Below are 22,417 nucleotides of genomic sequence, written 5' to 3'. Positions count from 1 at the left end.
GCGAACGTCACAGTGAATGCCACATCAGCCCAGCATCACGTGTCTCACTCGTTCACTTTATGATCTGTCATACGGGTAATTGGAGCTCCGAGCTCTGTCACGGAACGAATTAAACTCGTAAGTCAAGGCCCCACTGTACTTGTAACTTGACGTTATGGTCCAAACCTGTGGTTCCAGGAGGCCGGGTGATGTGGGCTTGATAGAATTCAGGTGCATGTAACTGAGTAGATTTGAAACCCATGAGGGCGTTGCAAACATCTTGACCACGCCATTACGTGTTTTGCCTCATGGAATCTGGCTATAAAATAAAGACGCAGCTTGCAGGCTGTGGCCTGACTCTCCGTCAGAGGGCAGCGTCCTACCCCGCCCCAGCTTTATTCTCTAGTCTGTCTTCTTTAATCCTTCACCCCCCACCTCAGGTTCACCCCTGGCCATGCTGGACACGGTTCATCTTTTTAAAAACAATTTTTATTATATATTTTTTATTTCAGAGAGGAAGGGAGAGGGAGAGAGAGAGAAACATCAATGATGAGAAAGAATCATGGATCGGCTGCCTCCTGCAGGCCCCACACTGGGGATCAAGCCCACAACCCGGGCCTGTGCCCTGACCGGGAATCAAACCATTATCTCCTGGTTCCTAGGTCGACGCTCAACCACTGAGCCAGGCCGGCTGGGAGAGGTACTTCTCTTTTTAAAGTGTATTTGTTCTCCTGTGATAAAAGCAATGCGTTTTCACAGTAGGCACTGGGCAGTGGAGAGGAGCTTGGATCCGTGGTCACAATGAATTATAGATGCCTGTGCCTGCGCTCTGGGAGCTGGGGTGGGTTTCTGCTTCCCACCCTGCTCTCTGTGAACCCTTGGCGCGGGGGGGGGGGGGGCGGGGGGGCGGGTCTGCCTGAGCTGGAGGTCAGGGGAGCCAGCACATCAGTCTCAGCAGCCTCCTTCCTTCAGCGCCCGGGGCCTGACGCAGGTGCACCTCACCTGGCCACACACAGGGGCAGGTGGGCCTCCCGGGCCCAGTGTCTCGTCTTCTTAAGGAGGCAGGTGTAGCCCTAGCTGGTTTGGCTCAGTGGATGGAGCAAGCATGAACTTTCGGCCTGCATGCAGCCCCCCAGCTGCGAGTTTGACATGCTTGGATAGAGCGACCGCCTGTGGACTGAAGGGTCCCAGGTTCGATTCCGGTCCAGGGCATGTACCTTGGTTGCGGGCACATCCCCAGTAGAGGGTGTGCAGGAGGCAGCTGATCGATGTTGCTAACTCTCTATCCCTCTCTCTTCCTCTCTGTAAAAAAATCAATAAAATATATTAAAAAAATAAAAATAAAATATATTAAAAAAAAAAAGGAGGCAGGTGTACTCCTCCCTTCACCCAAACCTTCCCCGGTGCTCAACCGTCCGATTTGCCTTTGAGCTTGACTTAATTTTGGAGGAAGTTCTTTCTTGTTTACACAACAATTCTGCATCGCTTTGGTAAGATTAGACAACACAGACGAGCAAAGAAGGAAACAGTGCCCCTAACCACCCTGCCCCCCATATTTCTCTTGCCAGCCTTCTGTCGTGCACCCCTGAGACTCACTCTGTCTACACACAGGTGTCCACGAAGCCCGGACACCTAGGTAAATAGACACAACGCCACCCAGAGCATCTTCAGTCTCCAAGGAACGACAGATGGTCCCCCGTGTCCGGACTTCATAGATACATGTCATAGAAATGTGCCTGTTCAGTAAAAGAAGATCATGTTTTCGTTTGATTGTGATCGATTGTTCTAGAAAGACCCGTGGACATGACAGACCCGGGCCACCTCTCCTTCCCTCCGCGCGCTCCTTCCCGGGAGCTCCCCGCCCAGGGAGTGGAGGGCCTCCCCGGGCCTGTTGTGTTCCTACCAACATGGTTATAGCCTGAAACACGACATTCGTTTTTCTGGGTTAGATGTCCTCATAAGTTCTAACGGCTCTTGCTGTTCATATCGTGTGCCTTTGACACCTTGTTCAGCATGGTGTTGAGCTTTGTCATGCTGGTAGGTAGATGTGGCTCTCCGCATTTCTCTCTTTTGTTGACTGCTCATCGAGCTTCATTATGTCAGTCAGCCCCCATGTTCCCATTTCCTGAGTTACATGCAGTTAGGTCGTTTCCTTGTTCTCGGCACGGCACGATGCTGACATTGGAAGGCAGCCTGGCGGTTTGTCTACCCTGTGTCATCCCCGCCCCTAGAGTGTGGACCGGACATATTGACTTGAAAACCAATAGAAAACAGCAGAAGGATGGGCCATCCCTTTGATATTAGGTTATGAGAAGACTGCGGCTTCCATCTTGGCGTTCTCTCTCGCTGCCTCTTGGGTCCCTTGTCCTGGAGGAAGCCGCTGAGGTGTGGTGAGGCAGCCCCGTGGGGAGGCTGCCGACAACGTGTGAGTGAGCTTTGGAGCAGATCTGCACACACCCATCCCAGCCGAGCCATCAGATGAGTCCGCAGCCCTGGACAGCAGCCCAAACAGGACCTCATGAGAAGCCCTGAACCGGAGGCACCCACTCAGCTGCCCCTAGATCCGTGACCCAGAGAGCCTGCTGTTTGACCCGGCTCAGTGTACACAGCTAGCTAACCAACACAAGGGCCCTGGAGGGTCCCTGCAGATAGCCTGTCGGGCAGTGGCATCGCTGGATCCTACCTCATGCTCATGCTCACGGTCACGGTTGGACACTAATTTGATCTCCAGGTTTATTCTCCTGCTACCAGGATCAACCAGTTCCTTTTCCCCATGTTTCTACAGCACTTGTTACCATTTTTTTTTTCTTTTGTTAATTTTCACCCAAGGATATTTTTCCATTGATTTTTAGAAAGAGTGGAAGGGAGGGGGAGAGACACACAGAGAGAAACGTTGATGTGAGAGAGACACGCCCGACCAGGGCGGGAGATCCGGACATACGTGCCCTTGACCGGAACTGACCCTGGGACCCTTCCGTCTGCAGGCTGACACTCTACCCACTGATTCAAACCGGCCAGGGCCAGGCGTTACCATCCTAACGCCTTTATCTGATGAGTGTGAAATAGTATCTCGGGGTTGTTTCGATTTGTGCTTTCCTGAGTTCTAGCCAGGGGAGCACCTCGTCAGCGTCTATTGTCTTTTCTGGTTTCCTCCGCGGTGAACTGCAAGTTCATTTCCTTTGCCCGTTTATTTTTGGTGGTGTGTAGGGGGATGCAGATTATCTTTTTCTTGTTGACTTACGGTTTTTTAATATTCTGGAGACTGATTTACGTTCTGCTTTTTAAAGTTAACAGCATATTGAGAATGCTCTGCTATGCCAACATCGACATTTTATTGGCATTCTATTGTAGAGACACATACATATGTGACTCTATGTCATAACAGACACATACTTATAGTTAGCTAGCTGTGTAGGTGGTTTGCAGGTTTGCGCTATTAGGAACATGGTTGTGTGTCAGTCAGCTAGGTTATGCTCCAGTAACAAATGACCCCCCCGCCCCCTCAAATCTTCATGGTTTGCAACATCATAGGTTTCTTTTCTCACTCAAGTTATATGACCATAGACTGTTGGCTGTGGCCCTGCTCTGTGCCCTTGTCCCTCTGGGATCCAGGCTGGCAGCAGCCCTGGTGACCTTGCAGGTCTTGTGGCAGAAAGAAAAAAGGTGGTGGTACAACATGATGGCGCTCTATGCTTCTGCTCAGAAGTGGGAATTGACATCACCACTGTCAGTCCCCCTCGAATTTTATCGGCTAAAGCAAACCTGCCGTGGGTGCTGTGGGAAGCGTCTCTGATCCCCCCCCCCCCCCTGCCGGGACAGTGGATATTTTGAGTCCCATAGTTAACCACACACTGGGATGAACGTTCCCATATTCTCCCACCCCCTCCTAAGCTGTGTGACTTTGCCTCGGGATAAATTCTTAGAATTGCCCATCGGTTAGGAATATGCACCTTTCTAAAGCTTTTGCTGCTTTGTGAAACTAGAGGTCTGATGCATGAAATTCATGCAAGGGTCTTGGCCCTTGGCCTGGCCCCACCCACTGGTTGTTCCGGAAGGTCGTTCTGCCATCCGGTCTAATTAGCATATTAGCTCTATTATATAGGATTGTACCTAAATTGTTTGTCCTGATGACCATTTTTAAAGGACAAAAATACTGTCACCTGGAAATACTCCACTGCATTGCCCGCCCCCAAGCTCGGTCGTCTTCACATTGCTCTCGTGTTCTGCTCACTCCTCACCGCCGCCCGTGAGGCTAGTGTTGCAGGTGGTTCTTGCTGATGTGCAGCTGCAATGCCTGGGGCTCAGAGAGGTTGAGAAATGTGCTCAGGGCTGCACAGCTGGTATGAGGAGAGGCCCTGGGCTCCGGGCTCTGGGCTCCGCCTCTGTCCTCTGGCCTTTGGAAGCCGGGACTGGACTGTCCCTCCTGCTGCGTGTCCAGTTGCGCCCAGTGCTGGCCAGGCCGTCCTCAGAGGGGCACGGCCCGTGCCCAGGGGGCAGGCCAGCCCGGCGGCAGCGCTTCATCTGTGTCCCAGTGCCGCTTGGGAAGGGATTTACTATTTCAGGAAAGGCGAGGGAGCGTCGGTAATCCTGTCAGTCGCAGGACGGCATGGACGGCTGTCTGTTCGAGAGGCACATCTCAGACCGGTCGGGGTGGAGTGACATCTAAGTGCTGAACTCTGTGTAACCCTCACCGCGGTCAGGTTGAAGGTCAGGGTTCCTTCCTCAGTCCCTCGCAGGACTTCAGCGTCGGGTCGGCCAAACCGGAGGAGAAGCTGAGCCAGGCCTGTACACGGGGCTTCTGGCGCCTGTGGGGTTGAGGTGCCTCGCTGTCGGGTTATTCATGTCCTCCGAGCCCACGGGTCCCTCACCTGCGAGATGTAACCCCCCCCCCCCCCACACACGCACACTTTATGTGGATGCTGTGAGGAGCCGTGAGAGTTCACGAAGGACGGAGTGAGTGATGGACGTGCATCCTACACGTGGCACTTCCCGCGCTGGGGTGGCCAGGACGGGCAGGTGGACAGTGAGCGCTGGCAGGGAGGCGGAGTCAGCTCCCTGATGGAGACGCACAGGCGCAGCCGCTCTGGGAAGCCACCTTGGCAGTTCCTTGGACAATTAAGCAGAAAGTTTCACTACGACTCAGCAGTGCCATTGCCAGGCATACACCCGAGAGAACAGAAACACGTTCGTGCAAAAACGTGTTCCCAGCTGTTCACAGCAGCATGATGCGTACGGGCAAAAAGCGGAAGTCCTCGTGTCCGCCCACTGACACACGGATGAGCGGAGCGCGGTCCGCCCCACGGGGGGCCGTTATCACCACGAGGGGACCGGCGTGCTGGCTCAGCATCAGCACGGGGAACCTTGAAACAGGAGGCGCAGTGACCGAGGCCGACACAGGCCCTGGGTGCAGACCCGCCCGACGAGCGAGGCCATCTCCCGAGACAGGAAGTGGATCCCGGTGCCGGGGCTGGTGGGGAGGGGGGGTGGGCGTGCCTGCTCAGGGGTGTGGGGCTTTTCGGGGTGATGAGATGCTCTGAATTAGAGAGCAGTGATGGCCGTACAACCTTGTGAATATACTAGAAACCACGGACGCGCATACTTTAAAAACAAAAAGAAAGAACAAGTCATAGTGGACAGTATTTGGCCCAGTTACCGGGAGGCAACATGAGGGCATCAGACAGGCCTGGGTATTTGTGTATTTTATGGAACAGGTTGCTTCATCTTTTTGAGGCTCGGTTCCCCGTCTGTAAAGGGGGTGTAATTCCCACTCGGTAGGGCTGGGGTGCAGACTCAGGAGGTGCCGCTGGCGTCGCTGGGCCCCGGCAGGGGCTCCCGGGGCGGGGGCTGTGATGTTGGGCCACCTGCCCACGCCGGCTCCGTGCGGCCGAAGTGGCCGTGTTGGCTCACGTGCTCGGTAACCGCAGGGAAGAGGCCATTGTTGTTGAGTGCTCGCCGCGTGCCAGCTGCCGGTGCCCAGCTGCATCGCCTGTGCCATCTCTACCCTCCAGGCTGCCACCGACGGCAGGTTTCCAGGGAGACGGGTGGGGGGGGGGCGTGAGCGCAGCACAGAGGGAGGAGTGGGGGCGCCTGAAGCTGGGACAGCACCGTCATTCATCATACTCGTCATTCATCATACTCGTCATTCATCATACTCGTCATTCATCATGCTCGTCATTCATCATACTTGTCATTCATCATGCTCGTCATCATGCTCGTCTCTGTCCATATTGGAATTTTTTTTGCAAGAAAGTTTAGAGGCGAACAGCACCATGAGACAGGTGCTGTCATCCGAGTTCTCAGGTGGGGAATCGAGGCACAGAGCGTGCGGGTTCAGCTCGCTACGCTCCGATGGATGGCGGGGGTGGGGGCAGGGGGCTCAGTAGCGGCGGTGAAACAGGAGCCAGCACCGCTGAGGGCCTGGGTCTCCTCGCACCCCCCAGGGCTGGATTGCTCCCCTCTCTCCGTCCTCAGAGTGTGGCTTGACAGGTGGGGACTAAGGGCTGGGGATGAGGGAGGGAAGACATTTCCTCCTGCCCCCCCAGGGCAGGGATTCCTGACAGTCTGGGCTTCCTGGTGCTGGGATGACGTTCTTTCACTTGCTTATGTTGATCTGGTGACACCTGTGGGCACATGACTCACTGCTTCTCCTACCGCGGCCTTTGAGAAAGTTGGAAATCAAATGGAAATGTGTGTGTGGGGGTGCATCTGCACTGCCCCCCCCTCCCCGCCTGAGTGTGAAATTTCGCCCCCAAACCAGCTGTGTGGCTTTGGAGAAGTGGTTTAACCTCTCTGAGCCCAGCTTCCTCACTTGAACAGGGAGGTGTTCATACCTCCGTGTGGGTCTGCAGGTGCTGCGACCGCGGGCGGGCGGCCTGGCTGTCCTGCCCCGGGGCCTGCGGCTAGGACTGCGCCACAGTCGTGATAAGGAACATGTTTTGCAGGGACTGCAGAGCCGTGTCCTGCTAACGCCCTTCAATGTCAGATAACACGGAGCGTCACGGCAGCAGTGGAGGAGGTGACCTGTACGTGGGCCTGGGCAGGCCTTTGGGGGGGTGGCACCCCTTTGTCCCGCGGAGATGCAGGCTCAGAGGGGGCTGACCTGGGGACCACGCAGGGGCCACGCAGCCCGTCCGTGGCAGGGCTGGGCTCCAACCTCAAGCCTGTCCCTCCCAAAGCTTGACTTCAATGCTGTCACTTCGGTGCCGGGGAGGCCTGGGGACTCAGTCTGACCTCTAAGGAGTCTAGCCGGGCCCCGTGTGCCGGGACTGCTCTGAGCCCGCCGGCTGCCCGGAGCCCTCTGCCCCCTCCCCGGGGGCCTGTCCTGTGCACTTGCCTCTGGGTGGGAAAGAGCCTTTATAATCCTGAGGATTTCATGAAATTAACCCTCAGACTTCCCTTCTCTGGGCCAGGTTCCCCCCCCCCACACACACACACCTGTTATGAATTCTGGACGCTGTATTGGGTGTGTAATAAACTGCAAATAAAGTTCATCTGACGGCGCTAAACTGAGCATCTTCGCACCCGAGGCAGTGTCAGCCGTTTGCTTTAGCCTGTGTGCTGGGCGGTCCGATTTACCTCCCCCGGGGCGTAGGCTGATACTGCAGCCTGTGCCAGGCTGAACTCCAGGGTGCTGCCCGCCTTCTCTGCTGTGGCCGCGGGGTGGGGGCAGGAACCCTCTCCCAGGTACATGGAAGGTGCCGGAAGCCTGCAGAAGCCTACCGGGGGAGCAGGCCGCCTGTGCTGAGGGGTGGGAGGGGCAGATGGAGCACAGGCTGGCCTGGGCCCGCCTCCTGAAGGAGGTCGCTGTCTTAAAGGCAACACCAGGGATTACCCTGGGAAAACCCTAATATTTGGAAAAGACCCAGAAGTGTAATGTTTTGGGGGTCCTTTGTTTCAAAGTTGCGCTGTCTTTCGTGCAGACGGGAGTTCGTAAGATTTAGGACAGGATTTTCATTGCTGGTGAGGAGCCAGTCACTCGCTGTGCCGTGAGCGTGGGGGCGGGGGCCTGCGCTGTCGGCTCCAGGGGGCTCCCTGCCTTCTCTGGAAGGCGCCCCTGGAACGCCAAGGTCCTGCCGCGTGTGGGCCAGGCCAGAGAGCTGCGGGCTGGGATTCCATGAGCTGCGGTCGCTGGCCCACAGCCTGGTGGGGGAGGGCAGACGTAGTCATAGAGCCACCCGGCCAGTGTGGCTCAGTGGTGGCGCACTGACCCATGAACCAGGAGGTCACGGTTCGATTCCCGGTCAGGGCACCTGCCCAGGTTGAGGGCTCCATCCCCAGTGGGGGGTGTGCAGGAGGCAGCCGATCCATGATTCTCTCTCATCATTGATGTCTCTCTCTCTCCCTCACCCTTCCTCTCTGAAATCAATGAAAACATATTTTAAAACATAACAGAGCCCACGGGACAGAGCCCACGGGACAGAGCCCACAGGACAAACCCCGGGGAGTTCTGGGAGGGACTAAGACCCCAGCCGGCAGGTGCGCGTGCCTGGGCGTGCAGGACCCGGCCTGTGGCGCGGGAAGGAACCGGGGTGCGCACATCCAGGCACGATGTGCTCAGGCCTCTGACTGGAGAGCCAGCCGTGGTGAAGTCCTTCCTATGTGTTGTCACCAGGCTCCAAGTTGTGTGTTGTCACCAGGCACCGAGAGGCACAGAGTGTTCCCGCCGCCCTCCCCAGGCCCCGCCCCGAGGCTGGCCGGGTCGCCCTGGCCCCGCCTCTGCCGAGTCTCTCCGTCTGTCCGCCCCTCGGCCTCATGGCCTGAATCCAGGGCTGTGGCGTGGACGCAGCCCTTTGCGTCTCTCCCCACCCACTTCCCTGTCCCACTTGTGGGCAGGCTGATGTCAAGCCGGGGCGTGGCTGAGCTGCGTGGCAGAAGCGTGGTCTCCCGACCAGGCTCCATGAAGGACGGGCAGGGGAGGGAGTGGGGAGGAGGACTGGATTCCTTCTCCCTGACTGAAGGGCGGGGCGGTTGAGGGTGGCAGAGTTTTAGGACAAGGGAAACATTTGCCCCTTTTTGTTCCTCTTTACACCCCGTTCCCTAGTGTGCCCATCCTGCCAAAGACTGCTGTTCCCTAAGACGCCCACTCCAGCACCCACGGAGGCCTGTCCCACTCCTAAAACACATCACACTTCTTAATTTATTCCTTCTTACCCTGCTCCTCTGCCAAGAAGGCCCATCCTGGCAGCCGTGGTTCTCTTGTGGGGCAAGATGCATGCAGCTGGTGCTAATTCGCACTAGTGTGTGAAGGGCTGATGGCACTGTATCTCCCCCGCTGTTTGGAGGGTGGGCCACCAGGTGAGCGAGCAGGTGAGCCACCGTTGCCTCTGCCTGCAGACTTCCATGTAAGCTCTTCCTCCTGTCCTCCGGGTTTTCCCTTCTTTTCCTCTGACTTTGGAGGTTTCTGGACCTGGACGTCTGCAGCATTTACAGGGTGAGGAGTGGCTTTGGTGGGGGCCTCTGGTGAACGGGCTTGCCAGCTGCAGCCGCCTGGGACTGCAGACCTCGGCGGGAGCGTGGCCCCTGCCAGCTCAGCGTGGCCTGGCTGGAACGGACCATCCTTGCCGGGGGACACGGATTGGCCACGCAGGGCATGCAGCGTCAGAGGTAAGAGGGCAGAGGAGCGACCAGAGGAGAGAGACGCGCGGTCCCTCCGTGTCATCAGTGCAGGCGGGACCCTGGCCACGGCCGCCCTCTTCCTCAGCAGGCAGCTCCAGAGGAAGCCCCGCCAGCCGGCGCCTCCGGGAAGTCCTCCCGCGGGTCACAGAGCGCCGGGCACCGGGTCTTTAAGTGCAGACCCCGCAGGGCCAGCGGATGGTGCAGTGCCTCTGCACGGGGCCCTGGCCTGTTGCCGCCTTTTTTTTTTTACTTTTTTTATTCCAGAGAGGAAGGGAGAGGGAAAGAGAGACAGAAACATCAGTGATGAGAGAGAATCATGGATCGGCTGCCTTCTGCACGCCCCCCACTGGGGATCGAGCCCACAACCTGGGCCTGTGCCCTTGACCGGAATCGAACCTGGGACCCTTCAGTCCGCAGGCTGATGCTCCTGCCACTGAGCCAAACCTGCTAGGGCTGCTGCTGCCTTTTAACGAGGCGACTGAGCTGTTGATGACCCGGCACGACGGGTCCCTTATTAAAAAGTAAACAAAACCCAAGACGGCAGAACCAGCCGTGCGTGCGGAAGACTGAGTGCGTGAACTCAGCCGCCCCGCGGCTTTGATCCGGGAGGACCGGGAAGCCGGCTTTGATGTTCACTCCCTCCACAGCCTCGCCGTCTGGGTCTGAAGGGAGAGCCGTGCCTCTGAGCCCAGGATGAATTATGTAACAGAGCCAGGTCCTGCCCGGCCCGGGTCCTGGGATCAGCTGTAGGCCCGCTCTCGTCTCGGAAGCGCGAATGGAGGCGCATCCGTGGAGCGGAGGCCTTGCACGGCGTCTCTTAAATTGCACGGTTGTTGTCTCCATGGAACTCAGAGCAGCTTCTTGGGTGTCACTCGCCAGGTCCCTGAAATGGAGCCCTGTGCAAAGACATCAAGCTATCGGGGCATCTGCAGCCGCTATTGTACCATCTGCCGGCTCAGAAATATTTTATAATCAGATGAGTAAGACGGGCTTCCCGCACACCACGTACACGTCTCCCCCTTCCCTCTCCCCCAGCTCTCTCTCTTTCTCTCCCCCCCTCCCCCCTCTCTCTCTGGGAAATGCCGGAGGAGTCTTTTCCCAGGAGTGAAGATCTGTGTCCGGGGTCGGGGCATGTATAGCTCTGGCCTTGGGCAGCTGCGTCATCTCTCATCCTTGGCTTGTTCCGTTGCGACATGGAGGGGCCCCGTGCTGAGCTGTTATGTGGATCAAACGAGGTTAATGGTTTGCATCCCTCTCAGATGCTACTTACCACTTGCTGTGGACGTTTAGAAACTGGGTACCTGAGCTTTTCCTGGGACATGCACGTTCCCTGTAGAACATTTAGAAAATGTAGAGACTAGAAAACAAGTCACTGACCTGGAATCCTCCCTCCCCACAGAGGGGCGACCCCTGAGCACGTGTGGCCACGCTTGGGAAGACTGAGCACACAGATGGCCTGTGTGCGCAAACCACTGGGAGCACGTGTGAGTCTGCGGGCAAGTCTGAGTGTGTGCTCCAAAGGGGGTGCGTGCCCATGTGTGCGCATGTGTGTGCCATGCCTGGGGCCTGAGACCTGGGGTCAGAGCAGGGCCACGGCTTCCTGGGCAGGGAGCAGCTCCGTTCCATCTGTGCCTTTCTCCCGGAGGAGGTGGGGTGCAGGGGGTGAGGGGGGTGTAGGGCAAGGCCGGCCTCCCCAGGGTCTCTGTGCAGTGCTGCAGACGGGGTGGGGGTGGGGGTGGGGGGTCAGGCGGGGCAGAGGCCAGGCTGGAGCTCTGGGATATGGCGGGTGCATGAATCCTCGTCCTGGGCTTACCCAGGGGACAGGGAGCTTGTCATCAACCCGACAGCCTTTGGCGTCCGGGAGGAGGGCTCCCTCACCCCACAGCTGGCTTGTCCCCTGCCCTCCCCACTCCCCACTCTCCAGCACACACACACACACACACACACACACACACCCGCCGTAGCTTTTTTCCTTTTGGATCAGGAGGCAGTTCTGTCTCCCAGAGACAGTTAAACAACACAAACCTCCGATACCCTTGGGGGTGCCGTGTCTGGAGCAGGTGCGTGTGAGTGATCAGGCAGGACTGTCCCCACTGGGATGCCTGGGCAGCTCACCAGAACCAGACTCCACCCAGGGGCTCATCCAGGCTGATTGGGTGCCGTCCTTGCCGCCAAGCAGAACTATGAGGACTCTGTCTTCAGCACTATACCCCCCCCCCCCGGCTTACCCCCCCTCCCCTCTCTACCTCCCCCGTCGGTTGGGTGGTTGGATCAGGACCACGCTGATGACACTCCCACATTCCATTTCCCACGTGTGTTCCTCTCGCTCTCACCCCCCCCCCCCCCCAGACTATTTCTGCGGGATTTTATCTGCTCGTGGAGCCGGACAGGCTGTTTCCGTCCTCAGAGGAACAGCATGTTCGAGATAAGTGGAGCCAGCGTTATGGCATCCACCTCCACGGCCCAGAGCCCTGCCCAGGTGCTGGCTGCGGTGGGAGCCTTGACCTGAGCCAGGCCAGCCTGCTCCCAAGTTCACGGCTCTGTCCTTCTGCCCTCGGAGCCCCTCCTCTCTCGGTGCCAGGCTGGGTCAGGACCGCCCGGGGCGGGGACGCGGCCTCCCAGGACAGCTTCCCCAGCTGGTGATGGCTGGGGTCACCGCCATCCTGTTAGGAACGAAGTGTGCTCAGCGACCTGACCTGCGGGTGAGGCGTGAGGCCGGCGGGCGAGGAAAGCAGGCTGCCGATGGCCACGCCTACCACCCCTCCGTGGAGGTTCCTGGGGCTCCCCTGGGGCTCCAGGGTCTGATTAGGGGTGTCAGTCCCAAATAGCCTTCTCTTCCTTCAAAGGAGCGCCTACACGCCGGGTCCTTCTGGCCTGGGCTCCCTGCAGGTTTGAACAGACCTCGGTCACTGCCTTCCCCTGGCGCTGTGGGCTTGTCCCTGTCCGGAGGCGGTTGGGAATTCCCGGAGGCCTCCTGGGGTCCCGGGGTGCCTGGCACCAAGCACGGGCCACCTCCGCTTGCTTTGAGCTCCCCACCCCCGACGCCGGTGTCCTCCCCGATTCAGACAGGGCCCTGGCTTAGCAAACTGTATTTCAGACGGAGAGGGTAACTATGAGGATGGGGGAGCGGTGCGGCAGGGGGACCCGGGGCCCCCAGGGAAGGCCAGCCGCTCACCCCTTCGGCCATCTCCCATTCATTCCGATCATTGTCGGCTGCTGAACCAGCAGGTGGCGGGGGGGGGGGGGGGCAGGGCTGGATCCCTGATGGAGGCGTTCAGCTGCAGTGAGATGGACTTCTTTATTTATATATATTTATTGATTTCCGAGCAGAAGGGAGAGGGAGAGATAGAAACATCATGATGAGAGAGAATCATTGATTGGCTGCCTCCTGCACGCCCCACACTGGGGATCGAGCCCAAAACCTGGGCAAGTGCTCTGACCGGGAAGCGAACCGCAACCTCCTGGTTCATAGGTCGACGCTCAACCCCTGAGCTACGCCAGCCGGGCGAGATGCACCTCGTAACCCTCTTAGTTTGCACCTATCAACGCAGAAGCCTCGTGTCTCTTTAAAAATGCTCCGAATTCTGGCCTCCCCCCAGGAAATCCGGATCTTTGTGGTGTGAGGTTACGCGGGCCTCCTCCCCAGCGTGAGCCAGCCTCCTGGCTGCACCGAGAGCTCCGAGAAGCGGCTTAGTTCCCACCAAATTAAGGAATCGATTTCAGTGTTTATTAACCTCAGTGAAGGCGGCAGTCACTGCAGGCAAGACGTCCTCCTTCTCTGTTGTCTGCTGCTCCTTGTTCCCTTTCCTCCGGACTCACCTTCGTGGCCCCAGGTCCCCGCGTCCTCAACTCACCTCTGTGGCCCCAGGTCCCCGACTCACCTCTGTGGCCCTGGGTCCCCGCGTCCTCAACTCACCTCTGTGGCCCCAGGTCCCCGACTCACCTCTGTGGCCCCGGGTCCCCGCGTCCTCAACTCACCTCTGTGGCCCCGGGTCCCTGACTCTCACCTTGTGTCCCTGACACACCTTCTCCCCACCCCCGCCACCCCCGCCCCCGCAGGCCTGGATCCTTTTTACTAGAGTTTTGTGAAGCGAGTTCTCATCTCTCTGGGCTTGCATTCCTCCCGTGACAGGGTGCTCACTCCCCAGCGTCAGCACCTTCCAACATTGTGCAATTCTATTGCTTAATCAGTCCTCAGCGATTCCCCCTGGCGCTCCCACTCGCAAACCGCTTTCAGCGCTCTCAGGCCCCGCGGAAGTCTGCTCTGCTTCCCCGCGCAGCCCTGCAGCCTGCCACGGATGCTTGCTGCATTCCACGCGGGTTTCCTGAGCGCCCCTGCCTGCCAGGCAGAAAGGCCCCCGGGGCCTCCGGGGCCTTCGTCCTCCCCTGCGCTCTAAGTGGCCACTTCTCTGCTCACTTGAGCAGAACCTACAATCTCTTCTCTCGGCGGAAACCGAGGCTGGCCGTGCCCAGTGAAGGCTGGGGCCAGGGCTGCCCCTCTCAGGTTCACTCACCGAGTTGTTTCCAAGGCACCTGTGTCCTCCCTGTACGGAGGAGTAAACTGAGGCTCCCAGGGCTGGCCGTGCAGCCGGAGGCCGGGTGTGGGATCAGCGCCAGGTCCAGGGGTCACGTTCCTTCACGGCCCCACCGTCCAGCAGGCAGGGGTGCTAGCTCCTCAGAAGCCGTTTCTGGATTCTGCATTGGCTCCGCGCATGGAGAACTGGGTGGGGACCCGGCGTGCAAGGGCCCAGGTGTTCGCTGTGCTTGTGATATATTAGAATATTTATTCTTTCAAAAATTTCTGTTGTTAATCCTCACCGAGGATATTTTTCCATTGACTTTTAGAAAGAGTGAAAAGGAGGGGGAGAGACGGAGGGAGAGAAACATTGATGTGAGAGAGACACATGGGTGGGTTGCCTCCCACACACACCCTGACCAGGGCCGGGGATCGAGCCTGCACCCGAGGTACGTGCCCTTGACCGGAATCGAACCCAGGACCCTCGGTCTGCGGGCCAATGCCCTGTCCACTGAGCCGAGCCGGCCAGGGCCAGGGCCCGGGTGTTTCAAGAGCGCCTGGTCCTGTATGTGCGGCCCCATGAGAGCTGGTGGTGTCACCTATGCTTTGCAAACCGAGGTCACCTCCTTCCAGGTCCCCTCTTGACGAGCTCACAGAGCCTCCTCCGTGAGGCACTGGGTGGGGTGCCGGCAGGTGGAGACAGGACAACAGTGTCCCAGTGCCCTGAGGTCACAGACCTGCAGGGCGGGGCCACAGCAGCCTCCTGGAGGCCCGAGGGATCAGCGGGCGGGCCAGCTGGGTGGGCAGCAGTGGCATGGAAAGGACATTTGCATTGGGCTTTGAAGGGCGTATAGGAGTTTGCCAGGGTAGCCACACAATGGACTGATCCTTGTAGTGAGGAGCCAGGATGGGTGTCTAGTCATGACAGCCTCTCTCGGGGACTGGCTGCGACTTCGTCAGTCTGTGGGCGACACCCTGGGAATGGTGGGACGTCGGCTACTCTGGCTTCACTGGTGACCAGCTCACTGCCCTGGCTCGGGGGACTGAGCAGCTGGCTGTGCAGGGGCCTGGGAGGTTGGACTCGCGCAGCCAGACACGTTTCCAGAGAAGAATGGCCTTTCGCGGGATTCCCTCGGGTCCGCAGAGGCTGCTAAGTGGTCTCTCATTCGGAGGTGGAGCCCCCGGGGGAGGCGCGGGAACCCCCTGGAGGGCGCGTGCTCTTCCCGGAACATTGGTCGTGAGCATTAGTTGGGAGCGGGTAACTCCCTCCGGAGCTGCCCTGCCTAGAGCGGCACGAGAACCAGGCGTGGAGGAAGCCTGACTCCACGGCCCCAGGCCCTGCCCTGCTCGCCCAGCCCGAGGCCCTGCCCTGCCCGCCCAGCGTGCGGAGGGGGAGAGAGAGGCCGAGGCAGGGCTGGGACAGAGACGCCGATGGAGACAGACAGACCCGGAGGAGGGGAAGAATGGGGGCGCGAGGCCAGGGCCGTGAGTCACTCGCACCCCTGGCCCTGCTCTCCCCGGGACCCCGGGTTTGGCGTGGGGCCCTGGGGCTGGGGAAGGCAGCCCTGGACCCTGCGGTGTGTTGGGTCCTGCGGAGGGCAGCTCCCCCTCCCGCCTCCCACCCTCACTGGCGTGCGTCCTGCAGCGAGCCCCGGCCCGTGCTGTGGGAGAGAGCGCACGCCATGCTCCCACACGCGTGTCCCTGGCGACAGGTTGGACTGATAACCGCTCACCCCCATGTGCTTGCTGTGCCCGCCCCGTCTGTTGACTTGTTTGTACCTTCATTCAGTTGCTCTTCTCCTGGCAATGACCCCGGGAGACAGGTATGACGCCTTTGGTGCGTGAATTGACACCCAGCAAGGTCAGGTGACTTACCTAAGGACACCCAGCTGCAGGCCCAGGGTGGGAGCGCCCCTCTCGCCGGTGGGATTCAGGGGTGGCTTTGAGCCGGGTCCCCCAGGACGGGCTGAGGTAGAGCTGGACGCTGGGTGTGAGCTGGGGAGGTGGGGACAGCGGGACGCTCCGCTCACCCCGTCCTCTCGGTCCTGCAGCCACGCAGAGGCAGAGAGGCCGGTCCAGAGGACGAGGTCAGAGGGGGCCCAGGTCTGCCCGGCTCTATAGCCAGTCTGTGCCCGTGGCCACCCCACCCGGGGCTGGGCCTGCAGAGAAGAGCACCTGGCGTTGGCATGAGGTGAGGGGTGGACGACTGGACACCCCTCGCCTTCTCCTAGCGCCTCCCGGGGCCTCAGCTGCCCGCCTCCGCTGGGCGCAGCTCTGCCCTGACCACACGCGGGGCTCCCACCTTCACTGCCCCCACCCACAGCCCTTGCGTGGCCTCATCCCTAAAGCTGTCCCCCACAGGCTGCTCCTGCTGGGGGCGGCCGGGAGGACGGACAGGTGTGCTGGGGCAGTGGGGAGGGGACAGCTGAGAGGGGTGACAGCCACGTGACGAAGTCACACCCCGGCCCCCGCCAGGGCCTGTACCTACATCTTAGATCTTGTTCCTTCTCCTCCGTGCATTTTTCTTACAATCTTGTGTTTTCTTCTTCTCTCTCTCTCTCTCTCTCTCTCTCTCTCTCTCTCTCTCTCTCTCTCTTTTATCACCAGCATTTAGAAAACCAGACCTAGGGAAAGAACTAGGTCTGGGGACACATGCATGGTCTTAATATAGCGTTTTCTCTTCTTCTTCTTTTTTTTTTTTTTTTAAATGTTTGTATGGATGTCAGAGAGGAAGGGAGAGGGAGAGAGAGAAACATCCATGATGAGAGAGAATCATGGGTCGGCTGCCTCCTGCACGCCCCGCACGGGATGGAGCCCACAGCCCGGGCCTGTGCCCTGACCAGGAATCGAACCGTGAGCTCCTGGTTCCTAGGTCGACGCTCAGCCACGGAGCCACACTGGCGGGCTCCCTCCTTCCTCCTCCTCACGGTGTGAGTGTGTGATGGGAGCCCTTCTGTGGAGGGTACTGACCTGCCGACCCGCCGGACGTGGGAGGGCGGGCGTGTGGGGCGCGGCCGCAGGTGCTGCTGCGTTTCCAGGGCTGGTGCTGGGAGAGCAGACAGCCTCCGGCATCTCCATTCGCTCCCGTCGGGGAGTCAGGGCGCGGGAAGCATCCCCATCTCTCTCCCCCGAGCGGTGCTTGCGGACGGAACCCATTTACGTTCGTTCGCTGTTTCCCCACCGGCCGTGTCGAGAAGAAAATCAAGAAATCGTGTTTCTCTCCCCCAGTCCGTCCCCGGCAGCAGTAAGAACACGAAGGCGCCTGGCCTCCTGTGATGAAACAGCGGCCGGTTCTGAGGCGGGAGCGTGTGTTGTGGGCAGAAAGGGAAAGCTGGCCGCCCTCCCGGCCCACGACCCGGGCTCTGCCTGGGAGGGGCGGGCTGTGACCGTGGTGGTGGTCTTGCCCCGGGCCTTCCCCAGCCGCCTCCTGTCCAGCCTCCTCCTGTCCAGCCGCCTCCTGTCCAGCCTCCTCCTGTGGGCGGCCGCAGGGACCTGTGGGAGAAGGAAGTGTCCGGCTTTAGTTTCTGGCTGCGGAGGCCTTGGTCGCCATGACTGAGCGGAGGACGTGCAGGGTCGCGTTGCCAGGAGAGCGGGGCCACCTGCTCTGTGCACAGAACTGCGAGGAGCGCGGGAGCAGGTCAGCGCAGCCACCTGAAGAGCCACCTGTGTCCCCGTCACCCGGGGCCTGCGGTGGAGGCTGCGGGGCAGAGGGGCGGGCTGGCGGCGAGGGGCTCCAGGCCACCCCCCGGGCGGATGATGGGGTGCCGGGCCTTCTGCAGGAGGCGGCGGGGCTGCCCGCACCTGCTTTCCTCGTGGGCCCTGTGGCCGCGGCCACGGCCTGGCTGCGAGGTGCCTGTGCGCCCAGGCTGCGCTCCCGCCGGTCCTGCCTTCACGCAGCAGCGGGGTCACGGAGCCGCACGGGGCGCTCTCCTGCCGCCCCTGGGGAGCCCTGAGCCACACGGGGCGGGGGGGCACCTCCCGCTGGCCCTCCCCAGGCGGCCCTCCCGGCGAGAGCAGAGCAGAGGAAGGAAGCCACGTGCCCAGCTCACACCTGCCTGGCCCGCGGCTGGTGGCCTCGCGCTCCAAACCCACAGGAACCACAGCCCGCACTTCCCTTCCCCGGGACGAGTCAGTCCCTCCTGCCCGCGGGCGCCGTCAGCCTGGGACCCCAGCGGCAGGCGGCGAACTGATGATTTACAGACGCGTTAGCGCACATGGGGCACCCCTTCCCGCAGCTTGGGGGACCCTGAATTTGCATCGTACCCCCTTCCTCGCACCCCTGGCTGACCTGTGAGCTGGGCAGCGCCATCACTCCCTCTTCATTTGCTCGTTCATTTCATCCTCAGGCTGACGCGCCCCCAGAGCTCGGGTTGGGGTGCTGGGCGGGAACGAGGCTCCGGGTCCCGGGGGCAGGCAGGGCCTTGCAGAGCGCGTGGCTGGAGGGGGGCTCCTACACCCCCAACCCCACGGGGTGGAGGGTGATGGGTGGCGTCCCTGGAAGGGGCTGCGCTGAGCTGCTGGGTGGATGGGTTTCGGGTGCAGAGCCTCGTCCGGGACACTGGTCGTTGGCTCCCAGGACTCGGGGCCGGGCCGAGGGCAGAGGGGATCGGCCGCCCCTCTCACGAGAGACTTCTGCACAGGGTCCCTGCGTGTCTGCCGTGAGGCTAAGAGACGGAAGCAAAACCCAACAACTCGGACCCTTTCAGACTCTCCTTTGGAGCACAAATCCCTGTGACAGAACAGTGGCCGCGGTCCTGACGTGAGGGCCCAGCCCCGTGCACATCCCAGAAGGTTCTGGGGGGGTCTTCTCCCTCCTTCCCCCCTCCCTCCCTCCTTCCTTTCCTCCCTTCTTTTCTTCCTTCCTTTCCAGCCTTGCCTTTTTAAAAATATATTTTTATTGATTTGAGAGAGGAAGGGAGAGGGAGAAAGAACATCAATGATGAGAGAGAATCACTGATCGGCCGCCTCCTGCACGCCCCCCACCGGGGATTGAGCCCGCAACCTGGGCCTGTGCCCTGACCAGGCATTAAACCGTGACCCCCTGGTTCATAGGTCGACGCTCAGCCGCTGAGCCACGCCGGCCGGGCAACTGTCTTAGATGCACTTTTCATTTCAGCTGGTCTCTCCATGAGCCGGCCGGGGTGCAGGGGAGCGAGTGGGCAGCTGTGGGTGGGCACGCGGTTCCCACAACCCTCGGTCGGGGCGGGGGGACCCCCGGAGCACGGTTGCATCTCTCAGGTGGGAATGTCTCCCTAATTGCCTTCGAGTGATTGGCAGGGAGAACGCCCAGCAAAGGATCTGGCCTCTCGGCGGTGGTGTGAGCCCCGTCATGCCCGGGGGGCTGAGGTGATGGGTCGAGTCACCGGCCATCGCCAACAGTCTCCTCAGCTCTGTCCGTCATGCTAACGTCATGCCAAGCCCCCTCGTGTTGTACCCTCTACGCCGTCACCCCGAAGGCTGGCGTTTCTCTTACGGCGACTTCCCTTTTGGTAGCAGCCTTCCCTCTTTACGGCTCTGGCCGCATGCTGCCCTCTACATGAGCTCATTGATTCTCACAAGAACCCCAGGAACGGGGCGTCCTCTCTTGTAACGAGGAAGCTGAGGCTCAGAGAGGCGAAGGCATGTGCTCCGGGGCACCCCGCTGGTCGGTGGCAGGTCAGGGCCTCTGCTGCCACTGGCTGGGTTGAGCACTGGCTGGGTGCCGCCCGGGGAGAAGCGCAGGCTGGCACCCATGCCGGGTAGCCTGGGAGGGAGGTGGCCGCCACGGATTGGGAGGACCAGGCAGGGGAGGAGCCGTGGCAGGGGGCTGGGCGGGCGCTGGGGCCATCAGGTGGGGCCAGCACCTGGGGGCGGGGAGTGTGACAACAGGCAGGGCTTGGAGTGCCCGGGCCCTGCGCCCCAGAGGGGCCGACCGGGGTCCTCGGGGTTCACTTCCGCGGGGGGACGCTGGGAGTGCAGCACCAGCTCCCAGTGGGGGGGAGGGCGGGAGGGGGGTGCTACGGTGCCTTCCGTCTCCTCACCGAGCGAGCCCGCGCTCCTGCAGGAAGGAAAGGTGAGCCGTGGGGATGGAGGAGGCAAGGCCTCGCCATGTTCTCTTGTAACGCTGTGCCCGTGGCAGCCTGGCCAGGGACATGCCCGCCGGCGCTTATCTGCACCTGCGGGATCCCCTTTCCGCCGCTGGAGCAGGCGGCGAGGCTGGGCGCTGGGGCCCGGCTGTCCTAGGCCCCCGCCCCCTCCCCCTTCCTTCCTGCGCAGCTGGGACTCTGTTGTGCACATGTGTACATGCATGTGTGTGGGTGCACATGTGCATGTGTGTACACTGATGCCCTCGTGTGTATGGACACACACATTTGTGTGTCTCTGCATGTGTATACATGTATGTTCTTGTGTTTATGTATGTGTGTGCATGTGTGTCTGTGTGCACACATGCGTTTATGTCAGGGTACATCGTGTGCACATGTGTGTTTGTGCATGTGCCCACAGGTGCGCATGCACTAGACTAGAGCTCTCCCCTCCGTGTCCAGGGCTCAGCGCACGCCTGGCATTTAGCCAAGCGGTCAGTGGCGCGTTGGAGACGCCTGTGGGCTCCCTGGGAGCCTCTGACCCCCCAGGCGCGGTGAGCGCTCCTCCCTCGAGATCGGCGGCCCTCGCCCTTCCCCAGCCTCACACCTCCCGGGTCCGGTCAGTGTTACTCCTCGCTGCCTCCCTGGATCTTGTCCTTGGCCCTGCCCGGCCGTGGCGTCCTCACCTGAGTGGCCGGCCTCAGCCCCACGCCGGGCACAGGGCTCAGGGTCAGCGGGTGTGACGGGTTTGAATGATGATGTGTTTACTGAGCGTCTCGCCGCCTGCACCCGCGGCTCCAAATGACATTTCAGGAATCGCATTACAGCGTTCAGTGCTCGCAGAATTCAGAAATAGGTAATTCGATTATATCTGCTGGAAGCCATTGCCACAACTGGCCTCATTTCTTAGCCAGCATCTGTCCCGCGTGGGGAGAGGCGGCCGAGCAAAGTCTAAGGACTGGATTCTCCCCAGAGCAGGTCCCGAGCTGGCGCCAGCGGCTCTTCCCTGGACGGCGAAGCCCGAGGACAGGACGGAGGCTGCCCGCCCGCCAGCCTCTTACTCGAGGGCGCACTGCGGTCCTGGCTGCCTGCTGCAGGGGGCTCTTCCCCTGGGCTCCTGGGGCCAGGAAGGGGCAGCCACAGAACTCCATGCCGACTCCGTGCCCAGCCTTCCCGTCGGGTTATTTCCTCCGTGCCAGCTGCTCTTTCCTCTCCCCAGGGCACCTTGTCTCTGGGTTTGGGGGCCACACAGTTTCCGGAGAATCACGGCCTCGGGATGCCTCTCAGCCCTGAGGGCCCTGCCTTCCTGCTCCCCAGTCCCTGAGGCCGAGGGGGGCCGGGTGAGGGGGGCTGCTTGCCCTGCGCATCGGTGCTTCTGCCTGGAGCGGCCCTGGGGGGGGGGGGGCGCTGTCTGCTGCTGCGGGAAGCGGGAGCTGTGCTCCCCCAGCACCGAGATGAGGCAGGTGTAAGCCCCGGTGCCTGCCACCCGCACCCAGGAGGTGAGCTCTCGCCTATGGACCCTCAGGGAGGGGATTTCATGCAGAAAGAGGGTGCTCAGCCCCCTGCCCTCACCCACCCCCGCGAGGTCAGCTGGAGGAGGAGGTCAGCTAGACTCTGCTGGGGGTGGGGGTGATCGCATGTGGGGGTGAAGCTGCAGCGGGTCTAGGCCTGCACGGGGTCTTCGGTTTTGTCTCCCACCCGGCGCCGGGCCGGGACTGTGTGAGGGCAGCCACGCTTCTGTCTAAGACTCGAAGGAATGGGAACCTGATCTACACACGAGGCCGGTAGTGCGCTGATAAAACCCGCCTTTGTTTGTGGCCGATTTAAGGAGGTACAAGTGCCCGTGGCCTCCCTCTTGCCTCATCGTTCAGTTCCGCCTGGCCAGCCTTATAAGCCCCCTCCTGGTGCCAGGAGCGAGTTCAACAACTGGGGGACCCCCCCACCCCTAGGCTCCAGGGCAGAGGGAGGGGCTCTCGCGGAGGCTCTGCCAGGGCTGGGGTGCCAGCTGGCGTCGTGGGAGCCTGGGAGCGGCCGGAGGCCTCCCTGGAGGAGGTGGCGGTGGAGCCAGCCAGCTGTGGGGCCCTGTCACCGGTTCCCCATTCAGTCAGACAGCGATGAACGGGCGGCGTTTGGAGGCCTGGGAAAAGCCGAACGGGAGCCAGAGAAGCCCGAATCCAGCCCGGCCAGGACGCGTTACACTTGCCGGCGTTCAGCTCAGGGTTTTGGAAAAGGAAGCGGCTGTGGC

General features: G+C 60.7%; 1 protein-coding gene and 1 non-coding gene across 3 annotated transcripts in view; one reads left to right on the top strand and one right to left on the bottom strand.

Annotated features, from left to right (window-relative positions):
• The window catches only part of HPCAL1 (hippocalcin like 1), a 66,672-nt gene that overhangs the window by 18,978 nt on the left and 25,277 nt on the right, over nucleotides 1-22,417 (top strand). The gene's annotated exons all lie outside the window — the stretch shown is intronic.
• LOC132214083 (small nucleolar RNA SNORA72) lies at nucleotides 16,706-16,792 on the bottom strand. Its single transcript, XR_009448180.1, has one exon. It is a non-coding gene; the product is annotated as a small nucleolar RNA SNORA72 (small nucleolar RNA).

Source organism: Myotis daubentonii, chromosome 12 (assembly GCF_963259705.1).
Source record: "Myotis daubentonii chromosome 12, mMyoDau2.1, whole genome shotgun sequence".
NCBI classification, from domain to species: Eukaryota; Metazoa; Chordata; class Mammalia; order Chiroptera; family Vespertilionidae; genus Myotis; species Myotis daubentonii.
The sequence above is the reverse complement of the archived record's forward strand: the minus strand, read 5'-3'. Positions and strand labels throughout refer to the sequence as shown.